This window comes from Muntiacus reevesi, chromosome 9 (assembly GCF_963930625.1).
Source record: "Muntiacus reevesi chromosome 9, mMunRee1.1, whole genome shotgun sequence".
Lineage (NCBI taxonomy): Eukaryota > Metazoa > Chordata > Mammalia > Artiodactyla > Cervidae > Muntiacus > Muntiacus reevesi.
The window spans coordinates 1,204,504-1,223,514 of NC_089257.1; positions in this window are offsets into that span (position 1 = coordinate 1,204,504).

A 19,011-nucleotide genomic window follows, 5' to 3' on the forward strand; every position below is an offset into this window, starting at 1 on the left:
CATTTCACTGGAAAAGAAAGAGTGAAAGTCGCTCAGTCTTGTCTGACTCTTTGTGACCCCATGGACTATACAGTCCATGGGATTCTCCAGGCCAGAACACTGGAGTGGGAAGCCTTTCCCTTCTCCAGGGGATCTTCCCAACCCAGGGATTGAACCCAGGTCTCCCGCATTGCAGGTGGATTCTTTACCAGCTGAGCCACAAGGGAAGCCTAATATAATAAAAGAAACCTCCTCCTGGGGTTGTACCACTGAGGCTCAGAAGATGAGGCTTTTCTGTGTTAACCTGTTGCTCTTAAGATTTTTGTAAGATTCAGTACCAAGCAGTGTGCTGTGCAAAAAAGAAAAGGAAGAGGACTTCAAGGTATGAAATCTGGATTTCAGTCCTGTCTCAAGCACTGTACCTGACTTAGCCTGGATGAGTGTCTATTAATTCATCTGTAAGACACAAATAATATCTCAAGCCCACAAAATAGTGTTATAATAAAAGAGTAATGCAAAAGTATCTGGAAAACATTACCTATTGTAATATATGTATATTTTACATACACTTTACATTAGTTTTAAATGAGGGGGGTTGTTTTTTGCTTTTAGGTAAGAAAAGTGAAAGTGAAGTCATGTCCAACTCTTTGTGACCCCATGGACTGTAGCCTACCAGGCTCCTCCATCCATGGGATTTTCCAGGCAAGGGTACTGGAGTGGGTTGCCATTTCCTTCTCCAAGAGGGCTTCCCCACCCAGGGATTGAACCTGGGTCTCCCGCATTGTAGGCAGACACTTTACCGTCTGGGCCACCAGGGAATAGTAGGCTTATTTAGAGAGAAACACATTCCATAGACAGGGTATGGGCCATGTCAGAAGGTAAAAGTGACCTTGAAATATGGTGTGGTTAGTTTTTATGAACTGGGTAATTTCATAGGCTAATAAGTTGGAGGATTATTCCAACTACTTGTGGGAAGGGGCAGGAATTTCCAGGAATTGGAACATCACCCACTTTTTGGTCTTTAATAGTTGGCTTTGGAAGCGTCCTGGTGCCTGTAAGTATGTCACTTAGCTTGCTGATGTGTTAACAATGATCACATGCTGAGACTCAAGCTCTAAGGGAAGTCAATTTGTCCACCACCTTTGCCCCATTTGGTTTTAATCGGTTTATGTTGTATCCTTGGGCTATGTTATTCTTTCAAAGGGTGTGCTCTGCCCACTTTTAGAATAAAAGAGTAATGCAAGAGCATCTGGAAAAAATTACATATTGTGATTGTATGTATATTTTACATTATTTTTAAATGAGTATTTTACTGTGTCTACAAAACTTCAGAATATCTGAAAAATAAAGAGGTATTCTGTTAGCCCAAAATTTTGCCTTCATCACATAAAATTTCAAGGGACTTGCATCAAAATAATCATATGTTTGATCCAATCTCTCAACCCTTTAGGTAACTAGATATTGTAATACTTAATATTCATTTTCTTTATATAAAAATAGCACTAGTGATCTTTAGAAGAGAGATTATTCTAGCTGTTGCCTTCTGGTTTAACAACACTGTCATAGAGTGTAACATCCACGTAACACCCTAGGAACTATTTTTCAAAGCTGTTTCATTTTTTAAAACAAATTCTATTGGCGTACAGGTGATTTACAACACGACGTTAGTTTCGGGAGTACCCATGCCCTGTGCTCAGCGCATCCGACTCTTTGCAATCCCGCAGACTCTAGCCCGCCCAGCTCCTCTTGTCCATGGGGTTTTTCAGGCAAGAATCCTGGAGTGGGTTGTCATTTCCTCCTCCAGACGATCTTCCTGACCCGAGGATGGAAACTTGCTTACCCCGCCTTGGAAGGCAGATTCTTTACCACTAGCACCTCCTGGGAGAAGCCCTTTCAGGTGTGCTTAGGAACTGTTTTTAAAACAATGGAGAGAGTGACATCATCAAGGCAAAGTACCAGTGAAAAGTATCAGGTCCACTCTAAAAGGTACTAACAGTGACTGATAGAGGCTTTTGGCTTTTCCTGCTTTGAAATTGCTAAGGGCTACCAACCACTGTTGAAGATGTAAATTTACCTGTTGGTTGTTCAACACTTCTGGTGTCCAAGCTCCGAAAGGGGAATGCCTCACTCTAAATAGAACAAGATACCAAACTGCTGAAGAAGAGCTTTGACTTAACAGAAATTCCTGCAGGCAAGTCTGATCTCTGAGAAGGAGTAGCAGTGACAAGGTGTATACCATAACCTGGCACTTGTTTCTGGGCAGGGATCTCGGGATCCCCACGAGATTAGTGTCAGAGATTCCTATAGGAGCTGTAAGGCTTAGGGACAGTGGGAAATCTTTAGCATTATACTTGGCTTAGAAGACAGGTTTATTCTTCTATGGGAAGGTAAGTTCTCAGCCAAACCCAGCATCTCTTTTAGCTGCCTTTTATTTAATTTATTTATTTATTTTTAGCTGCCTTTTAGGGTGTCAGATTCTTCACCTGTGTTTAAGATCCAACTATGATGATACAGACACTAGTAAAGACACAGATGATACCATTTAGGGTTCCTCATAACAATGAAATGATCCTAATTATTCCTTAGGATAATAAAGATGATCTGTCTTTGGTTTTTATAACATCTGAAAAATATGGAAGACTGGCAGCACCACAGAAAGTTTTTACTTTCTTTTGTTCTGTTTTGTTTGACTTTCAGATAATCAGACTTACAGACTTGCCATTCATCACGGGACCTTGTTCTCCCAATTCAGTGCGTGTGAAGACAGACGAAGGGAATCAATTGAGCAATTTCCTGTTTGGGTTCAGAGTAGAAAAGTATCCGATAACTTCAAAATGAAAAGAACTGAGTGGTTATGCATCTAGTCAAAAGAATGGTAATGACCTTTTCATGGGTAGACAGGTCAACTCCTCAAGATCCCATTATGCAACATGAATCTGTGTGGTCCTAAAGTCTGAAGTGGAAATTCTTTTGGCTCTGGCTCCAAGATTCAGGATGGTCTAGAGAAGTTCCCTACTAATTTTTGTTTCTTATAAAGGATCAAACTAAGACCCTGCTTTGAACTAGTCTTTACAGGAACCTCAAAATCTCCCAGACTATGATACATACTCTCTCTCCCAGTACATAAAAGAAATCGTTGATTTATTCATTCAGGAATTCATTCCTACATTGCCTCCTACATTCTGGTACTAGTTGCTACGTGTGCAATGGTATGCACAAGATTCAAGAGCCACGAGACCCTCCTTCTTGGAGAACGTGAAATGAGAGAAAAATATATATACACAGTCTTAGTCATCAGTTACAGTAATTAAAACCCAGGAAGGCAAGGGAACCCTGGCAATTTCTCACAGAGTTAGGAATATTTTCATGGTCACTGGATTTCTTCATGAGACTGGGTGGTACGGGTTCAACTTGGAGAGATAACAGTGCCACACCAACGTGCTGATACCTTGTCCTGTGCAGATAATCAGATGTGGGAAGACATGTTACTGTACAGAAAGAAACGAAAGCAGAAAAAATGACCATTGGGTTCTTATACGATATTACGTCAGAATAACTCATGCTGTCTGATAGAACTCACACAGGGCCACTAGCGCAGTTTTGATCAATCAATGATAATTCCTAGCCTGTTATGACAACACCAGGCCCTGTATGAATCATTCCTTCATTCAACCTTCACAACAATTTTATAGGGTAGATGCTAATTATTTGTACTTTGAAGATGCAACTGAAATGCACAGAGATAAGGGTGTCATAGTTACACAGCTAGCAAGGCCTTCTTGACTCCAGGTCTTCTTGACTCCAGACTCAAGTTCTTGTTTTTTCATTTTACCAATTAATCTTTTATTTTTTATTTCACACATCAGTATTTTATAGAAGAAGAAAAAGAACCTCTTAAACTCTAATTAATTACAGTGTTTTCTGGTGGCTCAGACGTAAAGCATCTGCCTACAATGTGGAAGACCCAGGTTCAATCCCTGGGTCAGGAAGATCCCCTGGAGAAGGAAATGGCAACCCACTCCAGTACTCTTGCCTGGAGAATCCCATGGACAGAGGAGCCTGGTAGGCAACAGTCCATGGGGTCACAAAGAGTCGGATACGACTGAGCGACTTCACTTTCTCTCTTTCTTCTGATACTTTCTAATGTAGAGAAATTTTTACACAAGCTCAATCAGTAAACACAATAATTTGTGTTTTAACACTTTGAGTCTCATTTAAACATTTTTCCATATGGTTTTACATATATCAATACTATTTAATGGCTATATAACCATCTATGATAGCAATCATAATATATAAAAATATACTTATCCAGTTTCCAATTACTGAGCTTTTTTTTTAATTCAAATGAATGCAATTACTAGAAATACCTTCACACAAATAGTGTTTTTTTCTTTTAAAATATTTTCCTGGGCATGTGCTACTCAGAGTGAGTTAGATCTATCAAAAGACAGCTTGGTTATAGAGTTCTTATTACAGTCTTCTAAATAGCTCTTAACCCTACCAGACTTCATTGCCAATTTTGTGGACCAGTTGGTATGACTGTGTTTTAAGGAACCAGAGGCTGGCCCCCGTGTTGCCTATAACCACAGCTTTGAGTCTGTGGATACATGAACTGCTTATAGGCTCAGCCAAGTCTCACTCATGTAATTTTTATTCAAATCAGTAGTATTTTTAGAGTAGCCCAACCACAGACACCTTGTAGATTCAAAGAATTAGCTAGAAATTTGGGGTGAAATTCTTTTTATCTTTTCCTCAGTTTTAAATGTCATTAAGGTCATGCTTCTGTGTATAAAAGGTCTATGACCTGGGAAAAGTCATTCACTGGTTTGTCCTGGGTTCCTTGACTGTTTTCAGTGATAGGATCACAGATGGTTCATGGTTTTGGGACAAGAATCAAGCCAAGATGTATGTCATCATTGCTATCTACAAGGAGATCTAAATGCTGTAAATCCCTGAAAGATAGTGAGTCAAGTTAATTACACTTTCTGTGTCCCAGCCCCAAGATGGAGGTAGTAATAGCTACATTCCTACCTACTGAACATTTTAACGATAGTTAAACAAGCTATCTGAACGTAAATACACTGACGGAGTATAAAGCGGTCTTTAACAAATTGTCCCTGAGTTGCTGGAAGACATTTAGTGATGCCCCAAGGTTTGTGAAGTGAAACTCACTCAGTCGTGTCAGACTCTTTGTGACCCCATGGACTGAACAGTCTATGGGATTCTCCAGGCCAGAATACTGGAGCAGGTAGCCATTCACTTCTCCAGAGGATCTTCCCAACCCAGGGATCGAAACCGGGTCTCCTGCACTGCAGACAGATTCTTTACCAGTGAGTCACAAGGGAAGCCCAAGGATTATACCCAGTGAATGTCTCCCTCTCCTCCCAAATACCCTTTCTAGGGCCTGAAGAACAGCTAAATTGATTCTGGCAAATAAAATCAGATAAGGTGCTACTGACCAATACAAAAGCATTTACCGGCCCTCTTAATTTACACGCCCACACCCATCCATCTTAGCTCACATTTTCATTTTAGCTGGGTGAATTTTCTTTTTTATCAGGGAGAAAAAAATTTAGGAATGAAAGTCTTTATGAGACCCTTCAAATCTTGCCCGTTCGGTAAAAATCTGAATGTCCTTCCCATGAGGGTGACTCTGACCCAAGTCCAAGTAGTAATGAACAAAACACATGAGCATTTGGGCGGCTTGTTACATGACTGCTGGGTGGGAGGAAAGTCACTGTGTGTGACAGTCACTACAAAGCATCAGAAGCGAGACGCTTGCTGTTTTAAATTCCTGCTTCCCTTTGAGAGTCTGCTCTAGCCCAGCACGCTCCCAGGAGTCTAAAGCAGAAGTCCTCAAACTCCAGGATCCAATGCCTGATGATCTGAGGTAGAGCTGATGTGATAGTGGAAATAAAGTGCACAATAACTGTAATGTGTTTGAATCTTTCCCCAACCACTCCCGTCCCCTGCACCCCAGTCCAGGGAAAAATCGTCTCCCAGGAAACCAGCCCCTGGGGCCAAAATGGGGGAGTGCTGGTCTGGAGAAATGCACCTTCAGTGTTCCGTCCCTTTGCGGTGGTGCAGCCCAGGGCAGGGAGCGCCCCGACGGGCAATGCACACCGGCCTGATCTCCTTCACGCAGAGATGCAGGGAGAAGGAGAGAGTGGATGTTTTCCTCATATGGGAAAACAGTGGGAGCTTTGAGCTCTGAGTGATTTAAAGCCAAACTGGTGGTGGAGTCGCTCAGTGGTGTCCGACTCTTTGTGACCCCATGGACTGTAGCCCACCAGGCTCCTCTGTCCATGGGATTTTCCAGGCAAGAGTACTGGAGTCGGGTGCCATTTCCTTCTCCAGGGGATCTTCCTGACCCAGGGATCGGACCCAGGTCTCCCGCATTGTAGACAGACGCTTTACCATCTGAGCCACCAGGGAAGTAATAAAAGTCAAACTAAGGAGTGCTACTAAGATGGCATGCTTTTAGGGCCATGTTTTCTAAACCCAAAGGAGTTAAGCTGTACCTGGCTTATAAGACACAAGGAGGATCCTCTGGAGGAGGAAATGGCACCCCACTCCAGTACCCTTGCCTGGACAATCCCATGGACGGAGGAGCCTGGTAGGCTGCAGTCCACGGGGTCGCTAAGACTCGGGCACGACTGAGCAACTTCACTTTCACTTTCAGGCTTATAAGAGGAATATTTTCCATCCATGAACCTTGAAGTGAAAGTGAATGTGAAGTTGCTCAGTCGTGTCTCTTTGCAACCCCATGACTCCACTGTCCATGGGATTTTCCCAGGCAAGAGTACTGGAGTGGGTTGCCATTTCCTTCTCCAGGGGATCTTCCTGACCCAGGGTTCAAACCCACAGCTCCTGCAGCTCCTGCCCTGCAGGCGGATTCTTTCCTGCTGAGCCATGGGAGAGGCCCATATACACATACAAATGTATTTGTATAACTGAATCACTTAGCCACACACTTTAGACTAAGACAACACTGCAAACCAACTGTATTCCAATTTAAAAAATTTAATTATTAAAGCTTTAGGTGCTAAAACAGTGTGTTCACCATCATCCTAAAGCATGCAACACTTTCTTTCCTAATATATTTCCTTCTCTTGTGCTAGAAAACCCAATGCGCCAGCTTTATGGGGGATGAAAACCAGAGATCCAGTTCCACTTTCACCCATTTTCTCCCATCCTGGAGGTTTAAGTGTTGGGTCTTGTGGCTCTCCTGCTGTTGTACATTGGCAGTCTCGCTGTTAACACTGCCGTCTTTCTCACCGTCACTCACAGGCCCAGGTGTCTCTTTCTGGCCGATCTGGCGGTTCTGGAAACCTTTTTCTCTTCCGCTGTTGCACCCCTGCTTTGGCCAGCCTCCTGACCGCGGGCAGTCCCACCTCTCTCGCGGTGTGGCACACGGACGCTCTTTGCGTCTCTGGGCTGCGCTGACTGCATCCTCGCGGAGACCGGGCTTATGATGGGTTGAGGCTCTGCGGGCCCTCCTGCGTCACACCCTCGCGGTGGGATGGCAGCTGCGCACCCAGCTGGCTGTGGGCGCCCTGGTCCTCGGTTTCGTCCCAGCCTTACAGCTGACAGCTCGGATTTTCCACCTGTCCTGGGGCCACAACAGAATCACGCACCTCTGCCGCGCTGCACCCCCGATCTGGCGGGTGGCACGTGGAGACACCCGAGGCCAGAGGCCCTGATCTGCACTGTCGGTGTCGTCGCCCTAAGCCTCCCTTGCCCTGACTTCGGTCTCCTCCGTCGTCAGCGCGGCCGCCACCCTGGAGATCCGCGGCAGAGGGACGGCCCGGGGCCTTCTCCGCCTGCTCCTCCCCGCTGACTGCGGTTCCTCCAGGACGCCGCTGGGGCCTCATCCACCTACGCCCCGGCTGCGGCTACAGCCCAGAGACGGGCCGGTGCTGTCTGTCTCTGCACCTTCGCACCCTCGATCTGAGAAACGGAACTGAAAGATGCACTACGTAAGGTGATGAAGAGACATTTGCGGAGCTCGGAAGTGTGGGCGATTCTGGGCGCGTGTAAATGGCCGGAAATAATCCTCCAGAAAGTGATGGATTTGGGGATTAGACGATCTAAGCACTGGGGCTTCCCTGGTGGCTCAGATGGTAAAGAATCTGCCTGCAAGGCAGGAGACCGGGGTTCGATTGCTGGGCTGGGAAGATCCCCTGGAGAAGGAAATGGCAACCCCTTCCAGAAGTGCTGCCAGAAGAATTCCGTGCACGGAGGAGCCTGGCGGGCTACAGTCCGTGGGGTCACAGAGGCGGACAGACTGAGCGACTAACACACACGCACTTGGGGCACCGGTTTACCACTTACTTTCCTGCCAGGAGACAGTAACAGAGCAGCTCCTGCATCTAGCTCCCAAGTATAGTTCAAGCTGCTGAAAGTAAGACAGTATCACTTAAAACATGAGAGACGAGAGTGAGTTGGGGATTTCCCTGATGGTCCAGTGCTTAAGACTCTGCTTTCACTGCCAAGGCCCCAGGCTCGGTACCTGGTCAGGGAACTAAGACCCTGCAAGCTGCATGGCTCAGACAAAAGAATATCAATGAGAGAGTACACTCTTGATCAGCAGGTATTTCTGTTTTGTGCACTGATCCACCACAGTGCCTAAAATAGTGCCTAGTGTGACAGTTGCTCAGCTGTATCCAACTCTTTTCAACCCCATGGACTATACAGTTCATAGTATTCTCCAGGGCAGAATACTAGAGTGGGTAGCTTCTCCCTCCTCCAGGGGATCTTCCCAACCCAGGGATTGAACCCAGGTTTCCCGCATTGCAGACGGATTCTTTACCAGCTGAGCCACCAGGGAAGTCAAAATACTGCCTAACTAGACACTCAATACATATTTATTGAACTAATGATCAAGTGATGGCAAAGAATGTTCCTATTTCTTTGTAATCTCTCCACAATGCTATTCGGAGATTTGCAAATACTGGGTATTCAATAACTATTTGTGGAGTACCTGAGAGTCCCTCTAAAAGCACTAATGATTCTTCAAATTTCTGCTCATAAACTCTTCTTTTTCTCCTCTCTATTCACTGAGTTTGGGGAAATGTTTATTTCGAGGTCAATCAGTCTTGAGAAGTTGTGAAAGTGTAATACATTAATATATGATATGTCATTGAAAAAAGTGTAATGGGTGATGCTTTAAAATTAGAAACAATATCTTCATTCCATTTTCTTCTCATTACGAATGGGAAATTTCAAGAAGGGGTGAAGGGACTAACAATGGCTGTTTGGCAGAACTGCAATGAGACCGTCCTCCTCTCCGGTCTTGCCAGTCTGTGTTGTGATGGTTCTACCTTTTTTCCCTTGGTGTGGCATACAGGACCTTAGTTATCCAACCAAGGACCAGAACTTGAACTGGGAGCACAAAGTCTTAACCACTGGACCACCGGGAAGTCCTCCTAGCCTCACCAGTTAAACCTCAGATAAGATTTGGGTACTTTATACATTAGGGATATCATAGAACAAGGAGCTTTGATACCCTGCTTCGTTCTCTAACTTGTAGCACAAACATCTGCCACACTCCAGTAGCCTTCAAAAACATGACTGTCATAACATATCCATTTATTTTCACTGGCATTTAGATGCCTACCAGGGCTTACCCAGTAGTTCAGTGGTAAAGAATCTGCCTGCCAATGCTGGTGACATCGGTTAGATCCCTGACCCGGGATGGTCCTACATGCTTCGGAGCAACTAAGCCCATGCGACTTAACAAAAAAAATAGATGGCTACCAATGCTTCACTGTTCTAAGTATCACTGTGATAAAAAGCCTTACATATAAGTCACTGTGTATGACCCTGACTACTTCCTTAAAGTTAAAATATTTTAACCCCCTACTTATACACTGCCAAATTGCATTCTAGAAAGACCACTAATTTGTACTCCCACGGATTATTCACTAAGGTGTGTGCTCAGTCAGTCAGTGTCCGACTCTTTGGGATTCCATAGAATGTAGCCCACCAGGCTCCTCTGTCCATGGGATTTCCCAGGCAAGAACACTGGAGTGGGTCACCATGTCCTCCTCCAGGGGTTCTTCCCCACTCAGGATCGAACCTGAGTCTCCTGCATTGGCAGGTGGATTCCTTACCACTGAGCCATGAGCAAAGCCCCATTCACAAAGGTTCAGTTCAGTCACTCAGTCATGTCTGACTCTGCAACCCCATGGACTGCAGCACGCCAGGCCTCTCTGTCCATCACCAACTGCCGGAGTTTACTCAAACTCATGTCCATTGAGTTGGTGATACCATCCAGCCATCTCATCCTCTGTCGCCCCCTTCTCCTCCTGCCTTCAATCTTTCCAGCATCAGGGTCTTTTCAAATGAATCAGCTCTTCACATCAGGTGGCCAAAGTATTGGAGTTTCAGCTTCAGTGTCAGTCCTTCCAATGAATATTCAGAACTGATTTCTTTTAGGATGGACTGGTTGGATCTCCTTGCAGCCCAAGGGAATCTCAGGAGTCTTCTCCAACACCACAGTTCAAAAACATCAATTCTTTGGCACTCAGCTTTCTTTATAGTCCAACTCTCACCTCCATACGTGACCACTGGAAAAGCCATAGCTTTGACTAGATAGACCTTTGTTGGCAAAGTGATGTCTCTGCTTTTTAATATGTTGTCTAGGTTAGTCATAACTTTTCTTCCAAGGAGCAACTGTCTTTTAATTTCATGGCTGCAGTCGCCATCTGCAGTGATTTTGGAGCCCAGAAAAATAAAGTCAGCCACTGTTTCCCCATCTATTTGCCATGAAGTGATGGGACTGGATACTGTGATCTTAGTTTTCTGAAGCTTTAAGCCAACGTTTTCACTCTCCTCTTTCACTTTCATCAAGAGGCCCTTTAGTTCTTCTTCACTTTCTGCCGTAAGGGTGGTGTTTAATCTGCATATCTGAGGTTATTGATATTTCTCCCAGCAATCTTGATTCCAGCTTGTGCTTCCTCCAGCCCAGCATTTCTCATGATGTACTCTGCATATAAATTAAATAATCAGGGTGACAATATACAGCCTTGACATTCTCCTTTCCCGATTTGGAACCAGTCTGTTGTTCCACAAAGGTACTGACCTTATAATTTATGATCAACGCTGAGCTGGTTTCCTTCCCTCCCTCTCTTTTTCCCTCCCTCTCTTCTTTCCTCTTTCCTTCTCCTTTTTTCCTTTCTTTCTCTCTTATTATTTGTCAACTTTATGGTTTTACAGCAGCAACTATTTATCTGGTTTACATTTATTAATTCATCTTTTTATATATTTACAGTCATTTAAATTTGTGTGATTTTTTTTCTAAGATGCTTAAACAACTTTAAGATTTATTTTCGTCTTGGTATTTTAAGTCAACACTTTCTCACATGTGTGGAAAGTATTTTAAAATTTTGTTAATGATTACATATATACATACGTATGATATATTTATTATTATGGAATTCAGCATTTAAATTTTGAGGTTTTTCCATTTTTACAGCAAAGAAATCATGACATTTTCTCCTGAAATCATACAGGTATCCAGTCGTATTTTGTTCTTGCTGCTTTATGTCTAAAATTTCACAGGGAACTGAGCCATCCTTCCGTTACCTGCTGTGTGTTTATTCAGTTTCATGCTGTGCTGTAAGGTTAACTTTCCTCCCAAAATAAGTGACCACTTGCTTTAGTGTAATTTTCAAACCAAGATTCCTTTATCCATTGAATTGAGATGTCATCTTTATAACACATTAAACGCAGATGGTGACTGCACCATGAAATTAAAAGACGCTTACTCCTTGGAAGGAAAGTTATGACCAACCTAGACAGCATATTAAAAACCAGAGACATCACTTTGCCAACAAAGGTCTGTCTGGTCCAGGCTATGATTTTTCCAGTGGTCATGTATGGATGTGAGAGTTGGACTGTGAAGAAAGCTGAGTGCTGAAAAATTGATGCTTTTGAACTGTGGTGTTGGAGAAGATTCTTGAGAGTCCCTTGGACTGCAAGGAGATCCAACCGTCCACCCTAAAGGAGATCAGTCCTGGGTGTTCATTGGAGGGACTGATGCTGAAGCTGAAACTCCAGTACTTTGGCCACCTCATGCGAAGAGTTGACTCATTGGAAAAGACCCTGATGCTGGGAGGGATTGGGGGCAGGAGGAGAAGGGGACGACAGAGGATGAGATGGTTGAATGGCATCACCGACTCGATGGACATGAGTTTGAGTAAACACTGAGAGTTTGTGATGGACAGGGAAACCTGGCGTGCTGAGATTCATGGGGTTGCAAAGAGTCGGACACGACTGAGTGACTGAACTGAACTGAACTGAAAGTCACGTTTATGTTACGTTCTTAGCCGTTTACTTTGTTTCATAAATCAGTCTGTATATTCCTGCACCAATACCACCTTATTTGCATTCTATTTTATAATCATTTCATTGCAACCCCATGGACTATAACCCCACCAGGCTCCTCTGTTCATGGAATATTCCAGGCAAAAATATTGGAGTGAGTTGCCGTTTCCTTCTCCAGGGGATCTTCCTGACACAGGGATAGGACCCGCGTCTCCTGTATCTCCTGCATTGGCCAGTGGATTCTTTACTACTGAGCCACCTGAGAAACCCCATTTTATAATCACTTACATCACAATATTAGAATCTGTTCATCTCTCCAGAAAACTGCCATGATCAAAAGGTCTGGAGTTTGCCTTCACATAGGCTGTGCTGGTTTTAAAATACATCCACAAATTCTTCGATATATCTCTCTTTACCAGGTGGCGCTTAATCCTGCTGTCTTTGAGTGTCGGGGTGTACTTAACTTATTTCTAGCAAAAAGACTGTGGCAGAAATGATGACAAATGACTTCTGAGGCTGGGTCATAAAAGATACTGCGGCTACAGCCTCACACTCACGTTGCTCACTCTAAGAGCACCTCCCGAGTCCTGAGGACAACCAGGAAGCCCCACGGAGACGTCCACGTGGCAAGGAACCACAGCCTCCTGTGAAGAGCCAGGGAGGGACCGACGCCTTTGGCCAACAGCCGTGTAGGTGGGCCATCCTGGGTCCAGCCCCTCCAGCCCCAGGCAGGCCTTCAGAGGAGTGCGACCTCCCGAAACACAGCCAGCGCCAGCTAGGCTGCTCCCAGACTCCCAACCTGGAAGCTTTGTGAGGTAATAAATGACCCTTGTTTTAAGCTCTTCGGGGGGTGTTTTTTATGCAGCAACAGATAACTAACGCGACATGTTTGTGAACACAAACCCCATTGTCTTGGGGGTGATCGAGATGAACATGGCAGCTATTAATAGCTTGGGTTTCAGCGGGATCTTATGTATCCTTTGCCTATAGGCCACCAAGGAATCAGGGCGTACACCTACCAGAGATTTAATAAGCTCCCAAATTACAAAGATTCCCCAAGCCTCCTCCGAATATATCCTTTCCTCACACACAGTTATAATAAACACAGGTAGCGGTCCTGGTGGTGGTGGTGGTGACTTCTTAAGGGGAGACAAATATTTACCTTGTGAGATTTGACTTCTGTCTCCAGAGGTTTCTGAGCCTGTCTTATCCAAAGGGCCTGAGTTCCTACTTCTTAGCCCTTGTGACAGATTGTATTTTCCAAAAATGACCTTGATGTCACACATCCCTTCCCACATGTTCTCCTCCCATGATAATGTTGACACTTTCCCCCTCCAGGAGTGGGGTCCATCTTTCCCTCCAACCTGGATGGACTTGTAACTAAAGCAGAAGTGATGTTTTGTGACTTTCTAGGTTGGATCATAAAAAGGGACACACCCCCAACAGACCCTTCTGAGACACTTGCTCTTGGAACCCAGCCACCGTGCTGTGAAGAAAGTAAGAAACCCCATAGAAAGCCCACAAGTAAGTGCTCTGACTGAAAACCCCACTGGGCCCCCAGCCCAGTAGCATCAAATGCCAGATAGTCAGTGAAATGTCAGATGATTCCAGCAACCAACCACTGAGTCACCCCCAGCCTTCAAGCAGTACCAACTGATGCCACCTGGAGCGGAGATGGTCCCAGCCAAACTGCAGATTCATTAGCCAAGTCAATTGTTATTGTTGTTTTAACCCACTAAATCCAGGGTGGTTTGCTATGCACGTTATATAATCCCAAGTTCACTACCAAATCCTAAATGTCCTGTGTCTTATACTACGCATCTTATGTTTTCTATGATAATCTATCTTAATAGGGAAGAATCTAAAGAAAACCACAGTGCAGACATCTTCCTAATCAAACTGTGTTCCTGTCAGCTAACAAGCGAGGGAAACAAGTGTGCCTGAGTGCTTAAGCACCCTTATAATTTCATTGGGCTTCTGTATGATTGTTTGTGGAACACTGCCAGGCTTTCAGTAGTAGTCATGCAACGCTTGCAGATTTTCAGACTTTGTTGAACAAGCTTCTCTTCCTTTTGTGAATTTGGCCCCAGAAAACACATCCAGCCAAGGTCCCTCCAGTAACAACAGGCTCATGAAATAGTCTGACTCTCTCTGCTTCTCCCAAGTGCCCCAGGAAAAGGCCAGAAACTAGAAGCTAACCTATCCTTCCTCATTTGTTGCTGTTGTTTAGTCGCTAAGTCCTGTCACACTCTTTGCGACTCCACGAACTGTAGCCTGCCAGGCTCCTCTGTCCATGAGATTCTCCAGGCAAGAGTACTGAAGCGGGTTGCCACTTCCTACTCCAGGGGACCTTCTCAACCCAGGGATCAACCCCACGTCCCCTGCCTTGGCAGGTGGACTCTAGTGCTGAGCCAGGGAAGCCCAGCCTCTCTCATTTAGGTGTGGGGAAGTATGGGAGTGTAATGCCAGAAGCATGGTACCACTAGGCTCGGGCACAGGAAAGCCAAGGTATTGGACAGGAAGCTCAGTGTAGGAGCTGATTAAGCTTTCATGGGATTTGCTCCCTTTCTCCTGACCCTGCCCATCCCCATTTCTTTAGCTTTAGCTATTGCCAGTGAAATGGGCAAATATATATTTTGAATAGGATGCTGCCATCCAGCCCAGTTCCGACGATTCTGCAGAAACCACAGGAAATCAAGGTGAGGAGGTGATAGTACAGGGCACTTGAAGAGCACCTGGCCCTACACGGTATAGTGTGTGAAGTGTGTGAACCGTCTCTTTTCTATATGTTGGTTTACAAGTAAAAGGAAGAACTCAGAAACGTTTGAACAACTATACTTAGGTGCTGCAGCAGGTGTTGCGGAGAGAATGAAATTCTGAATAAGAAACAGTTTCTGGGAATTCCCTGGCTATTCAGTGGTTATGACTCAGTGCTGCTGCTGAGGACACGGGTTCAATCCCTGGTCAGGGAACTGAGATCCTGCAGACCAAGCAGCCAAAAAAAAAAAAAAAAAATCATTCCTTTCCTGAGTTGTGTAAATCAGGGGTTCCCTGCTGGGTCGGACAGCAGGAAATGACCAGCATCCAGTGAGGAAGCTGAAGCTTCATCTGTGTTTACAGCTGCTCCCCAGAGCTGTTACCACCGAGCTCTGCCTCCCAACAGGTCTAATGAGAATGCATCGCCTGATCATCTGAGGCGGAGCTTAGATAGGGGTACTAGTGCTGGGGAGCAGCTGCAAATACAGATTCTTTCCAGACAGGCTTGACTCACAGGGACCACCATAAACCAGTTGCTTGCAGACTCATATCAAAACCCTATCAGCGAGTGGCAAGTGACGGTGAGTTGTATAATGATATCACAATGTAAGAACAATAAAGTGCACAATAATGCACTTGAATGCATCAAATGCATCAAATAAGTAATGCATTTGAAAAATCCCCAAACTCTCCCCCTCTCCACCAGTCTGGGGAAAAACTATCCTCCACAAAACTTGTCCCTGGTGCCAAAAAGGTTGGGGACTACTGGTGTGAATGATGAGGGGACTCGTTCTCAGCGCCCCACCTCTGCTCTGCAGTGCCGAGTCAACAGGAAATAAGAAGAGCAACAGCACTGTAAGCGCCCCCTTCTCTCAGCAGTTCCGTAATAGACACACATGCAGCAAGACTGGGTTTCTGCTGTCTTATCCGCTAGTGCCATGGTCTACCCCAGCAGACCACCAGATTTCCTCACCTCTGAGAGCCTGCCACTCACAGACTCACACAGGAGAGATGTCCCTGCAGCCCGTTCTTACTGCCAAGGCCTTGCCAGCACCAAGCTGCCCCTTCTGAGATCCTGTTCCCCTACTCATTCTTGATTCTCCTTTCAACGCCCTTCATAGTTCCACCTAGTGAAATCTTTCTTTCCATCTTTAAATAGTTTACAGAACCAACACTTAAATGTTAAAATGTTTCCTCATTATACCACCAAAAATCATTTTGGATACCCCACAATGGTTCACACATACCATGTGGGGTAGGCTGAAAACTGGTCTCCCAAATGGTCCCGCAAGTCCTAACCCCCAGAACCTGTATGTTACTTTATACAGTAAAAGGGATTTTTGCAGATGAGATTAAGGATCCTGAGATGAAGAGACTACCCTGGATTATCAATATGCAGTCCCTCCCCACCTTTTATCACAGATTACTTTATAAGAGGGAGGAAGGAGGAAGGGAGAGAAAAATGTGACAACAGAAGGAGACAGACAAATGGAGAGTCTGGGAGATGCTATGCTCCTTGCTTTGAAAATGGAGGATGAGGCTGTAAGCCAAGGGATGCAGCCAACCTCTAGAAACTAAAAAAAGAAAGAAAACAGATTCTCTCCTAGTCATCTCTGGAAGCAAGAACACAGTACTACAACCCATTTTAGACTCTGACCTCCAGAACTGCAAGAGAATAAATTAGTGTTGCTTTAACCCGTTAAGTTTGTGGTAAGTTGTTACAGCAGCGAGAGTAAGCTAATACTACCATGCAACACTTAACTCGTACCTAATAAACCAACCAGGCCGTGATTGAGACAGTACATAACAGATTCTCAGCTTTTTACATAATAAGCTGTCAAATGTATCACAAGCTGTTGGAGGTCATCACCAAGATGATCACGCGCTGCCCCCGGATCTGGGCCCTGGATGCTGAATGCGCCACACCCCCTCCACTGTACTCAGAAGGTACCTTCTGTCCACCTTTCCCACGGTGGGAGCGATTTCAAGGACGAGAGAGTAAGGTGTTGCTGAGACCACCTGGACGGTATGCATGACTGAACTCTGTTCAGGGCTCTACGTAATCTTTTTAAGATTGTGGAAGGTGAGTGTGGTGAGCTAGTCATCTTCTGACTGCCCTAGACGGACTCAGTATGTAAGTCCTCTTGCTTTGTAGGTGCTTCCTACCACCTACCAACCTGGCATGACTCTCGTCTCTCCTCATCCTCCGTGTATGGGTACCAGTCTGTGAACCAGCATGAGTATGGGCCATGTATTTATCTTATTAATGAGAAAACCAGCAAGATGGTGAGGCTTGTTTAAAAGAAATACAAGAAAACATGTACCAAACTGAGTGGAGAAAAGAATGCTGAATAAGACTCAAATGTTAAATATCATACCAGTTCATATTTGGGGAGGCAGTTAAACAGTCCCCTTTGGGATTACCTTTTCTATAAAAATGAAGTCATCGCAACTGGACAAAAATAATTTGCAATTTAGCAATCTTCTACAAAATAACATCTAACTTGTACCAAGTTTGGCACCTCACTAACAGTCAATGCTAGGTCAAATAAAACTACCTCCCCTAGAACTTCAAGTTACCCTTAAGCAGGCTCATTAGACAATGTTCTTGTTAGAACACAAAAAGGGCACATAGTAACCTTTTTCCTTATTTTCAAGTTCCCTGTTACTTTTCTAAAGATATGTCCCAGGTACCTACTAGTAGTAATAAACCACTCCAGAATTTTGTGTTTTAAAACCACCATTTTATTGTATCACCACAGTTTCATGGGTCAGGTATTTGGGAAAGGCTCAGTTGAGTGATTCTTCTACTCCATGTGGGGTTGGATGGGGTCACTAGATGATATTCCGCTGGTAGTTGAGTTGGTCTAGAGAGTCCCGGACAGCTTCATTCATCAGTCTAGTGTGGCTGGTGATTTGGTTGCATCTGGACCCCTCTTCCTCTCCATGGAGTCTCAGAGCCTTCCCCTGGGATCTCTTCAGCAAGGTAACTAGGCATCTAAGGTGGACCCGCAGGTCAACCTTCTTAGAGACTAGACACAGAGCTGACATAGCTCGCCTCCCCCACATCTCCCTTGGTCAAAGCCATCACAGTCCAGATTCAAGGAACCCACCTCTTGATGAGAGGTCAAAGAATCTGTGGGCTCTTTAAATCTACCACAAGTTTTTGTCTTATACATTTTTATTTTCATTATATTGCTAATCTTTTTGTCTAAGGTCTGCTGCACCAAGGGTTCCCATAACTTTATAGGATGTCCATCACAACTTTGTTGACTATGTGAGAAATGACCCTCTGGGCAGCCTACCACTCTTTTCCTCCCTCTCTACAACCCTCTGCAAGCACTCTAGGGTAATAACTTAAAGCAGTGGTTCTCAAAGTGTTGTCCCAGAACCAACAGCATCGGGATCACTTGGGAACTAAATGTAACCCTTAGGTCCCACTTCATAACTACAAAGTCAGAAACTCTGGGGATGGGGCCCCGCAGCCTGTTTTAATAAGCCCTCCTGCTGAGGCTGGGAACCACTATTGTAGAGCTGTACGTTACTTAACGAAAATTAATACAACATCTGAAACTAGTCTCACAAGAGAGTACATTTTATGTTCTTTTACCACCATCTTAAAAAAAAAAAAAAGAGGATGTCTAGATTCTGTAAATACCACAGTGGGTTATTTACAACTTCTGAAAAAGAACAGACAATGCTAAAGCATGGTGGCTTTCACTAACTGATGTCCTCTCTCTGACATCAAAAGCCTTTTTCATACACCTGGCATGAAGGAGAGACTTTTATTCCATCCATTCAAGAGACTCTCCAGAGACCTCATATCATATTTCTTCAGAATTACCTGTGAAAATAATTTGTACCTTTGTTGCAGGAAGGGGGACCCCTTCCAGGGCCCGAAACTGGGCTCTTGTTTAACACTCGGAAATGAATTGTCCGAGG